Source organism: Hibiscus syriacus, unplaced genomic scaffold (assembly GCF_006381635.1).
Source record: "Hibiscus syriacus cultivar Baekdansim isolate YM2019G1 unplaced genomic scaffold, ASM638163v2 tig00000132_pilon, whole genome shotgun sequence".
NCBI lineage: Eukaryota > Viridiplantae > Streptophyta > Magnoliopsida > Malvales > Malvaceae > Hibiscus > Hibiscus syriacus.
In genome coordinates, this window is record NW_024061764.1 from 697,428 (window position 1) to 709,764 (window position 12,337).

Genomic DNA, 12,337 nt, shown 5'->3' on the forward strand with positions numbered 1-12,337 from the left:
TTGCTAGACTTATTAAGAATTCAAGTACTTTTCCCTAGGTCAAAATCCTTTGTGGTCGTGTGTGTGCATGATTTTATCCAATCTATACTTAGCAAACTTAGACAGTTTCTAATCAAGTCCCCTAGTTTTTGTCAAGGCATTTACTTATTTATTAAGCACATTTTCTTTACTCCCTTTTTCTTTTATGATTTTTTTAACTTGCTGTTACGAAGGGAGTCAGCTTATCACACCTACTCTCCCACACTCTAGGTGAAAGGGAGCATACCTTCCACCCCCAAGCTAGTTAAGTAGAGTCATCACGTGACTTCTTTCATTCACTCATATGCACAAGGCTGCCATTTATTAAAAAGAATTCCAGGCAATGCCACAGCAAAGAGGAGTGTCCCTCTACAGCTATGCCTAAGCATTTATTCATAGTTTCATTTATAAGGGAGTTGTTTTTTATTTTTCTTTTAAGCACAATACCATATTTCAATGCCAAAACTAACTAGAGTTCCTTCATAAAATTTTTCCAAATTTTCTAAGTATAGAGAACATACAAATCATGTAAAACTTTTTCTCAAAGCATCAAGCCCTAGAGTGAGTTCTATCATTCTCAACAGTCATTTACATTCAGATTCTAGCCTAACAAAATCATCATCATCGGGTATCCTCAAAACATTCTATCTAACTGTCCTACCATTTACTGATGCCATGGCATAATATTATGTTAATTCTATCATGCATATATCCTAGCAAGAACACTACCTCCCCTAAACTTAAAGGAAACATTGTCCTCAATGCTTAAAGAGAACTAAACTAAATATAAACTAAATGCCATGCAATGAAATGCAACTAAATGAAAATGAATGCAATAGAGGTACCTCAATGATTGCGTGGTGGTGTGGCCTTGGAGGTACTAGCAGCTCCTCGCCTAGTGCGCTTTCGAAGGGGTGCTGGGTTGGACTCGGAAGAAGAAGAGTAGTGATGCACAATCTTCTTACGTCCAGCCGTGGTCTTGGTGCATCGACCACTACGGGGTGCAGGCGAAGGATTGGGTGCAGGGACAGGACTAGGTGTTTCTTCTACAGAGACAGTGGGCAGATATTCAGGGGTGTTAGATCGGTGCGGATCAGGTGTTGGGTCATCAACTGGAGGATCGTCTTCACCTTGTTCGGGCTTTGAAGATGCCTCGGCATTGAATGGCGGCAGATTTCATCTGGGAAGCCAGGGAAATTCCGTTAACCGTGGGGAATAATTTCTTAAAACATTGATTCCACCACAGCATCTCTATGCTTCACATATCCAAAGAAGTTACGGATGTCACCATGCAAAGCATGCAGGTGAGTCTAAATCTGCATCACTTCTTCCTCGAGAGCAAGCAATCTTGCCTCGGCATCGGCTTTGTAGAGTTTCGGCTATGGAGAAAAGAGTGAAGAAGATGAAGAATATGAGAGATAAAAAGTAAAAGTTAAAAAAAATTGAAGTAGAAAAGTCAAGGAAGAAAGAGAAAAGAAAAATTTAAAAGTTTAGGAGGGAAAAAAGGGTGATAAGACGGTTAAGAGAGAAATTAGTGGGTGGGGATGGGTTATGTGTGTATGGGGAAGGAAAAAAACTGTCAAAGGAAATGATGATGATGGCATAATACCGTGGAGAGAGAAAAGTAATGTCAGAATTAAAGTAAATTAAAAAGAAATAAAATCAAAGAAATATCTCTCCCATTAATGCGTTGTCCTTTCCTCCAATTGGATAACCGCTCCTGCATGGTTTTGTAGCACTGTGGTCCCTACAAATCATATCAAAAATTAATTACAAAATAAAATGAAACAAAAGCTTAAATTTTAAATTTTATTTATGTACAGACACAAATTCAATGCCATGGCATCGAATTTTGGTTCTCCTCTTAGCACGCTTCAGCATCGTGCAGACGTAACACATCCTTGTTGTGCGGTGGTGGAACTCCATTATAGGTTTTCAGACGCTGGCCATTGACCTTGAAGATCCTCCCATTGTCTATTCTCTTGATGTCAACAACTCCATGGGGGTAGACATAATTCACCTCAAATGGTCCTGACCATCGAGATTTGAGCTTCCGAGGAAAGAGTTTAAGTCTAGAGTTGTAAAGCAAGACTTGTTGCCCCAAATGAAAATGTCGTGGCATCAGTTTCTGGTCATGCCACTTCTTGATTTTCTCCTTGTATATCCGAGCATTCTCATATGCTTGTTCTCTAAACTCTTACATTTCATAAGTTCCAGTAATCTTTGTTCCCCAACTAGTTGAGCATCAAAATTCAATAGCTTGATGGCTCAATACACCTTATGTTCAAGTTCAACCGGGAGATGACAAGCTTTCCTATATACTAGCTTGAAGGGTGACATCCCCAAAGAAGTCTTGAATGTTGTTCTGTACGCCCAAAGTGCTTCATCCAACTTTGGCGACCAATACTTACACCTTGGGTTCACCATTTTCTCCAAAATCTGCTTGATCTCGCGATTGGAAATTTCTGCTTGGCCAGTTGTCTACGGATAATATGTCGTGGCAATCTTAGGTCGAACTCCATATTTTTTCAGTGCCTTGGCAATCAACTTGTTATCAAAATGGGCTCCCTCATCACTTATAATAGCTCGGGGTACTTCAAACCGAGTGAAAATATACTTGTGCAGAAACTTGAGCACGATCTTAGAGTCATTCCTTGATGTCGTTAGTGCTTCCACCCATTTTGATACATAATCCACATTAAGCAATATATATAATTTTCCTTCAAAAGATGAGAATGGTCCCATGAAATCAATGCCCCACACATCAAACAGCTCTATCTCCAGAATATTTTGCAGTAGCATTTCATGTCGTCTGGAGATGTTCCCAGTCCGCTGGCATCGATCACAAGCTTTGTAAAATGCTTGGGCATCTTTAAACAGAGATGGCCAAAAAAAGCCTGATTGCAGGACCTTAGCAACAGTCCTTGCTCCACCAAAATGGCCTCCACATGGGGTCGAATGACAATGGTACAAAATATCACGTTGTTCCTCTTCGGGTACACATCGTCTAATGAGCTGATCGGCACAATGCTTGAACAAATATGGCTCATCCCAAAATAGTGCCTTGCATCGTACTTGAATTTGTTTTTAGCCTGACTATCTAAATCAAAAGGCAGAATTCTACTAACAAGAAAATTAACAAGGTCAGCGTACCACGGAATTGCCGCGGCATATAAAAGTTTCTCATCAGGAAATTCCTCTTGGATATCTACAGTGTCATGGCATTCAGAATTTTTCTCTAGCCTAGATAAGTGATCAGCAACTTGATTCTCAGTTCTTTTCCTATCTACCACCTCTAAGTCGAATTCTTGCAAAACTAAGATCCACATAATAAGTCTAGGCTTGGCATCCTTTTTGTTCACTAAATATTTTATAGTCGAATGATCAGTGTGAACAATAACTTTAGTGCCTATTAGGTAAGGTCTAAATTTATCAAAAGCAAATACCACGGCAAGTAATTCTTTCTCAGTGGTAGTATAGTTCAATTGTGCTTTATTTAAAGTGCGGCTATAATAATAAATAACATGAAAGATTTTACCTCGGCGTTGCCCCAAAACAGCTCCTACGGTATAATCGCTCGCATCACACATCAGCTCAAATGGTGATGTCTAATCGGGAGGAACTACAATTGGTGTTGAGATCAGTTGTCGTTTCAACTCAGTAAATGCGCCGAGGCATAACTCGTCAAACACAAAGGGTTGATTTTGTTGAAGTAATGTGCACAAGGGCTTAGAAATATTGGAGAAGTCTTTGATAAACCTTCAATAGAATCCAGCTTGTCCAAGAAAACTTCTTATCCCCTTGACCAAAATTGGTGGTGGAAACTTTTCAATCACCTCAATCTTTGCCTTGTCCACCTCAATACCCTTGTGTGAAATTTTGTGGCCTAATACAATGCCTTCAGTCACCATGAAGTGACATTTCTCCCAATTTAAGACAAACTCAGCCTCTTCGCATCTTTTGAGAACTTTTGCTAAATTGCAGAGGCATCGTTCAAAATCATCCCCACAAACAGAAAAGTCGTCCATTAAGATATTCAGAAAATCGTCAACCATGTCTGAAAATATAGCTTGCATACAACGCTGAAACTTTGCCGGGGCATTATAGAGTCTAAAAGGCATCCTCATAAAGGCAAAAGTGCCATAGGGACAAGTGAATGTAGTCTCTCTTGGTTTTCTGGTGTGATGGCAATTTGATTGTACCCCGAGTACCCATCCAAAAAGCAATAGAATGCTTTGCCGGCCAATCGATCCAACATTTAGTCGATGAAAGGTAGAGGAAAATGGTCATTCTTTGTAACTTTATTGAGCTTTCTATAGTCCATACATATCCTCCATCTGGTAATGGTGTGAGTGGGTAACAACTCATTATCCTCATTAGTAACTACAGTCATGCCTCCTTTCTTCGGAACACACTGTACAGGGCTCATCCATGAGCTATTGGAGATAGGGTAAATCACTCCGGCATCAAGCCATTTCAGAATTTCTTTCATCACCACTTGCTTTATAATAGGGTTGAGTCTTCTTTGTGGTTCAATTGAATTACCGTGGAAATCTTCCAGCAGAATCTTATGCATGTAGATCGTGGGACTAATGCCCTTCAAGTCGGCCATAGTCTAACCAATTGCTTTCTTATGCTGCATCAAAACACTTAACAAACCTTTCTCTTGATTAGCAGTAAGGTTAGCGGAAATAATCACCGGTAAAGCCTCATTGCTACCTAAGTAAACATATTTAAGATGCACTGGCAAAGTCTTAAGCTCTAAAGTTGGTGCATGCAATAATGAAGGCTTAGGAGGAATAAATTCATCAAAATTCATAGGTTCAAAATTCATACCTGATCTAGCTTGTAGTAAGCTAGATTGCTCCTCCAAAATTGGAAAGTCATCAGACTCCACTAAGCTTTCATCATCCACCAAATAATCATTTTCTACTAGCTGAATGAAATTGTTCTGGCAAAGATGTTCAGTTTCTTCTTCAATCACTGAGTTCAATTCAGAAATGCCTTGGCATTCTTCAGTGTCATCAACATATTTGAGCGTTCAAAACACATTGACAATCACACACTGATCAGCCACTCTCATGGTGAGTTCACCTTTTTCACAGTCTATCAATATACGTCCAGTGGCTAGGAAATGTCTTCCCAGAATAATCGGTGCCTTGGCATCAACTTCGCAATCCAGAATTAAGAAGTCGACTAGAAACACAAACTTGTCCACCCGTACTATAACATCATCGACTCTCCCTTCAGGTTTCACATCCAACAAAATTAGCTCCAATCGAACAAGGAATTATGAAGCTGCCCGGATCATTTCGTTTTGGCGGTAACTTACTCAATGAAGAACAAAATTTTGTTGCCGTGGTAACAGTCTCTACTTTCCTCTTCTTGGTACAGATTTCCTTCAGAAGTTTGGCATACATCGACATCTGTTTAATAGCTTCCAAGAGAGGTACATTGATATGGAACTGATCAAGAATGTCCACAAACTTCTTGAACTGAACTTTATCATTATGCTTCTTCAATCTTTGCGGGAAGGGTGGTGGAGGTCTCGCTTCCTTAACTGCAGTAGTAGGAATTGCTTTTGCCTTGGCATCAGAATCTGGTGCCTTCGTTGGATCATCAGTAGAACCCTCCTCCTTGTCCTTCTCAGTAATGGTATTGTCATGCAATTCAGCTTCACCACTTTTAGTAGTGGGAGTAGAGTCATCATGTTATGGCGCACTAGCCTTGACTTATTGATTGATTTGTGTTCCACTCCTAAGAGTTAACACATTGCAATGCTCTTTTCCATGCCCTTTAGTGACTTCAGTATCACTTGGCAATCGCCCTTACTGACGCTCTTGCAATACCGTAGCAATCTGACCAACTTGACCTTCCAAAGTTCTCAAAGTTGAGCTATGGCTTTGAAGTAAGGCGCATTGACTATGAAGTAAAGCTCCTTGATTCTTAATTGAAGTAGAATGGTCTTGCAGCATTGTCTTTGTAATAGATATGAACTCTTGAATTGTAGCTTCCAAGGAACTCATGTTTGCTAAAGTTGAAGCTCTTTTGATAGCATTATTCCATGGCATAGTATTTTGGTAACCTTGAGACTCATTGTGATTATGCTGCCGAGTAGGTTGATTAGCATTGTGGGCTCCTTGATTTCCCCATGAGAAATTGGGGTGCTGACGCCATCCAGAATTAGAAGTGTTAGAGTAAGGATTGTTGATGCCTCAATTGTAATTGCCTACAAAGTTGATGGACTCATGATTGCTCGGGCATTTGCTCTCATGATGATTGCCTTGGCATAACAGACATGCCAAGCTAGTTGCTTTCACTTCCTTCACCTCAATAGAACGTTGTAAGTTTTTCAGCATATTGGTGATAGTTGAGAGTTGAGCGGACACCGAATCCTTGGTATCTAACTCAAATGCTCCAGGTGCTCTCCTCCCACTCCCAAGTCTTGAGGAAGGAAACTGATAATCATTATTAGCAATTTTGTCCAAGATAGAAAATGCCTCCGTAGGTTATTTATCCAGCAATGTCTCATTTGTCGAGGCATCAAGTAACATCCTCGTGAGTGCATTGACTCCATTATAGAACATGACTACTTGAGTCCAATCATGAAAACCATGATTTGAACACTTTCGAAGCAAACTCTTGTAACGATCCCAACACTCATACATGGATTCGTCGTCGTCATTGCGAAAAGATGATATATCATTCCTTAGCTATGTATTTATGTTTGGTGGGTTATACCCCAATAAAAAACTCTTACAAAGATCAGTCCATGATTCCATCGAACTGGCTGGTACACCACTCAACCAAGCCCTTGCTCGGTCACGCAATGAATACGAAAACAACTTTAACTTCAGAAAATCCTCATGTACTCCCTCTTGGCGAAAAGAATCACAAACTTCTAGAAAATTGTGAATGTGCTGCCTGGCATCTTCATTTGGCATACCCCCAAACTGCCCAATGGAATTCAACATGTTGAACATGACTGGTTTTAGCTCGAAATGTACAACTTGAATGTCGGGTACCACGATTCCAAGATTCAGATCATCCAACACCGAACTTAAGTGATCACGAATAATGCGCGGCCTACCAGCAGGTTCAGCATTGCCTAATGCCGCAACATTCTGATTTTCATCATCCTGACCAATGCTTTGGTTTCCAATCTGATACATGTTTCCTCTAGTGCGTTGAGCACGTCTCCATTGTCTAAAGAGTCTTTCAATCTAAGGTTCTATCTGTTTCAAAGGCTCTTCAGAATTTCTTCTAGGCATACACTAAATAAACATGAAAAATAAAAAAAATATAAAGTAAACTATACACAAATAAAAATGCAAAACAAAATAAAATGCTCTGGCAAAACTAAATAACTTCAGGCTGCCAATCCCCGACAACGGTGCCAAAAACATGTTGCGTGTTGTGAGTACTATAAAATATACGCAAATAATGTGCAAGTATACACAATCGCTCAAGTAATACAGTGATGAGTGAGTATCGTCTCCACAGGGATTGGGTGAAATTACGAAAGTCTAACCAAAGCTAAGCACTAATCTATCTATGTATAGTTAGTCTTTATATATACAAATGTCACGGCAAAATGAAAATGTGTACGAATGTGGATGTAGATGAATGGTCTGATGATGTAGCATATGGAAATGTAATGGCAAGATAAGATGTTTAGTGTTGAAAATGATGTAATGTCGAGCCAAAGATGGTAAATAACAGTAAATAAAAAGAAAATAAGATAATCCTCACATGACAAGCTTTCAATAGAATGAATGACAGGGATTGATCTAAGGATGTTAAACTTATTTATCAGGTATATCTAAGTTATCTAGTCTTTACTTGCTCGACAAGGCTTTCCTAAAATGTTCTCAAAGGAACCTAACAGAATAGGATGCCAAGGCATCTGCTCTCACTCAACGATGTTGGCCAGCCTACCCTATTGATAAAGACACCATTTTTAGTCTTTGAAATCCTATCCTAGTCTCTCCCGAGATCTAAGGGATTAGGTTGTAATATCCCTAGGCCGGTTCAAAGCCCCTTGGAAATACTATAACTCATTGCTTATGAGGATCTTATCTTGCGGTTCTCTCGAATACTTACAATTATTTCTAGCCTAGGTTTCTCTCGAATACCTAAACTTCATCTAAGAAATGGACATTTCCATGCCTCTTACAAGCCTAGATGGTGAAGCATTCATAAGCAAGCAAATAAAGAACCAAAATAAACTCAAATATATCATCAAAATAAAGTCTAAACATCCATTAAACCAACCACCATCAAATAAGTTAGTTCATGGTGGGGTTCGAAATATCCAAACACAAAGTCATGAAAATATTCGTTCCTACAACCCACAAATAAATCGAAAAATAGTAGCAAAAAGATAAGTGAGAAAAAGCCTTCGACGCACCACCGGAGGTCTCCTCGGCCACCACAAACCACCTTATCTCTCTAGCTCCTCTCGGCACCTAGCTCGCCACTCTTTGAAGCTTAATCAATGTTGGAAAACCCAAGGAAGAAGAAGAAAAAAGGAAAATAAAAATCTGATTTTTTTTTCTGCTCTATGTGTGCCTCTTCACGTGTTCCCCCCTTTTTCTCCCTTTAGGTGTCATTATAATAAAAGGATCTAGGGGTAATGATTAGGTTGTTAGGTGCGAAATACCCCTCATACCCCTAGAATCACACCATAAGCATGAACTTAATTCTCCAGGTGGCCTTAGTCCTCTAGAAGGTGGCACAAATCATTCTACGTGCAGTGCCAGCTATCCTCATACAACTATATATTTTTGTCATTTTTTGCACCAGAAATGCCAAGGCATTTCAATCTGCTTCAACAACGTATGATGTCGTGGCATTACTTCCTAACGAATCCGTTTTGCTTGCTATTCCTGCACATCATAGACAAACTGCACATTTCCCTCAAACAACATCATTAAGAAATAAAATAGAACTACCACCACAAATGCAACTATATGCAATTACATGATCTTAAAATGCCTAAAATAAACTTTTAAACAAACAATAACTTAAGTGAAAAAGGCCTTAAAAGTAGCCTTTTTAGGAAGTTAACAAGGGCTACCGGAAATGTTGAGTAATAATAATGTATTAGGTCTAAATCATGAAGAAATATTAAAAAAATTGGCAACCGGCAAACTTAGCTTGTCGATTTATGTCGATACTTTATAAAAATGTATCGATCCACATCAATATAACAGGAAAAAATATTACAAAACCGGTCACAAAAAGACAAAACCGGTAAAGCGCTACTGGATATATTGAAAGTGTCGATACTTTAATATAAGTATCGACACTTTATGAATTTAAAAAAGAAGCAGTTTTAGCGCCTATAAAGTGTCGATACTTTATAAAAATGTATCGATCCACAACGATATAAAGTAAAAAATATGACAAAACCGGTAAAGCAGTATCGAATATATTGAAAGTATCGATACTTTAATATAAGTATCGATACTTTGTGAATTTAAAAGAGAAGCAGTTTTAGCGCCTATAAAGTGTCGATACTTTATAACAATGTATCGATCCACACTGATATAACAGGTAAAAGTATGACAAAACCGGTCTCTAAAGGACAAAACCGGTAAAGCGCTACTGGATATATTGAAAGTGTCGATACTTTAATATAAGTATCGATACTTTGTGAATTTAAAAGAGAAGCAGTTTTAGCGCCTATAAAGTGTAGATATTTTATAAAAATGTATCGATCCATAACTATATAATAGGAAAAATATGACAAAATCGGTCTATAAAGGACAAAACCGGTAAAGCGCTACTGGATATATTGAAAGTCGCGTTACTTTAATATAAGTATCGACACTTTGTGAATTTAAAAGAGAATCAGTTTTAGCGCCTATAAAGTGTCGATACTTTATAACAATGTATCTATCCACAACGATATAACAGGTAACAATATGACAAAACCGGTGTCTAAAGGATAAAATCGGTATATAGCGACCGGATATATTGAAAGTGTCGATAATTTAATATAAGTATCGACACTTTGTGAATTTAAAAGAGAAGCAGTTTTAGCGCCTATAAAGTGTCGATATTTTATAACAATGTATCGATCCACGATGATATAACAGGTAAAAATATGACAAAGCCGGTCTCTAAAGGACAAAACCGGTATAGAGCGACCAAATATATTGAAAGTGTCAATACTTTAATATAAGTATCGACACTTATTGAATTTAAAAGAGAAGCAGTTTTAGCTCCTATAAAGTGTCGATATTTTATAAAAATGTATCGATTCATAACGATATAACATGTAAAAATATGACAAAACCGGTAAAGCGCTACTGGATATATTGAAAGTGTCGATATTTTAATAAGTACGCGTAATAAATTATTGATACTTTCAAAGAAATAGGTAATTATACTATCGAAAGTATCGACACTTTGGTAGTTGTATCGATTAAATATAAATAACATATCCGGTGAAAATATAAAGGGCATAGTTAAATATCCTCTGAAAAATAGATAGAACATACGAGTTTTTGAAATCAAAGCGTAATTGTTGATGCATTTTAGAAGGCGTTTCTAAAGCGAAGTTTGTTTGTTTGTTGCTGCAGTCGAATTGAAAAGTACGTTGTCAAAACCCTAATTTTTTATTATTACAGTAATCGAAAATAGGGTTTTTATGTGTTGTTTGAGGTTTTGGAGTAAAGAAGTATTTGAGACTGATTATAGGTATAAAGTGATATTCTAGGTAAAATATAAATATCGATACTTTTATTAAATATTATAGGTAGAAAATAATATTATAGGTTGTATAAATATGCCGATACTTGGAGTATTGAGTGTTCTCATTCGTTTGAAGGAAATATGGATTAGGGGTTTTTTGTTTGGTTTGGGGATTTTGAATTGAAGCCAAGAAGGATTTTGGATCGATTATATAATATTATAGGTAGAAAATAAATATGGATACATGTATATAATATTATAGGTAGAAAATGATATTTTATGTTGTATAAATGTGTCGACACATTTTGTAGTGGTCATTCAAATTCTTTTGAAGAAAACCGTTTTACCTCAAGAGTAGTTATCTATATTTGTATATTGAATAAAGTGTATGTAACAAGTATTTGATTTGATTTGCGTAAACTGATATATGAAGGAAAAATGGAGTCAATGGGTGGAAAAATTGTTGGTGGCGCAGATGACTTTGAAATTGAGGCCGAGACTCGAAAGCAACCAAAGGGTGAATGTATGTACTTATAGTAAGTATCAATGTCCTTTTTTTATTATGTCTGAAATGGTAATTGGATTAAAATATTTAAGAACTTTAAATTGATGAAAAAATTTAAATGTTGACAGTATGACCGAATGCAAAAGGATGAAGGAAGGTGGCGAACACATCAGTTCGGTATGTAAATTGAAATTGACATTGACATTGAGTATTATTTAGCGTTAATGTATTGATTAAGAAACGTTTATGCTTAATATTAGGTGAGAAATGATGTGTTGGAGAAATGGAATTTGATGAGTGATGCTGATAAGGAACCTTACATCGCACAGTCAAAGATGGATAGTGAAGAATACAAAGAATGAAGGAAAGCACATGAAAAAAGGTATTCATTAAACTTGTAAATACGTTGATACAAAATATATAAGAACTATAACATTATATATTGTTAAAAAATGTAGGAAGTGTCGACAAGGTGCAACATTAAAAGGGTGAATTAATTAATTAAACACCTTAAGGAGAAGAGTCAGTTGAATTTGCTGGGAGAAATAGGGTTTAGATCGTTGGTAGGAGTAAGGGATCGACCTATTCGGAGGGAATTGTGTCGATCCTTGATGGAATAATTTGATGTCAAACAATGTATTGTTAAATATGGTGATTTTTCAATTCCTCTCGGGATCCTATGTGCTACAACCATCTTGGGGGTAGGAAATGAAGGCAAAAGTGTTGTAGAAGTCTCTAAGAGTAAGAACTGGAAAGCACTTGCCTCCAAATATGGTTTGAAGCAGAATGTGACATATGCTGAACTTGAAGAGGAAATCAAAAGTGGATCTTACGGGGGGATGAGCTGAAGGCACAAGTTCTATTGTACCTTGTCGGGATCTTTCTTTGTCTAACGAGTGATACGTCAACGAACATGGACTATATGAAGCTCATTTACGATGAAAGCTTCAAGGTTGAATTTAATTGGGCTGAATATGTCCATTCGAGATTGATTGAATCAATAATCACCTTTAAAAAGGTAAGCCAGAGATACCTGAAAGGGTGCATAGCAATCTTAGAGGTATATGAGTTGAAGAACGTTTTTGTTTTTTTTATATAAAATGATAGTATAAT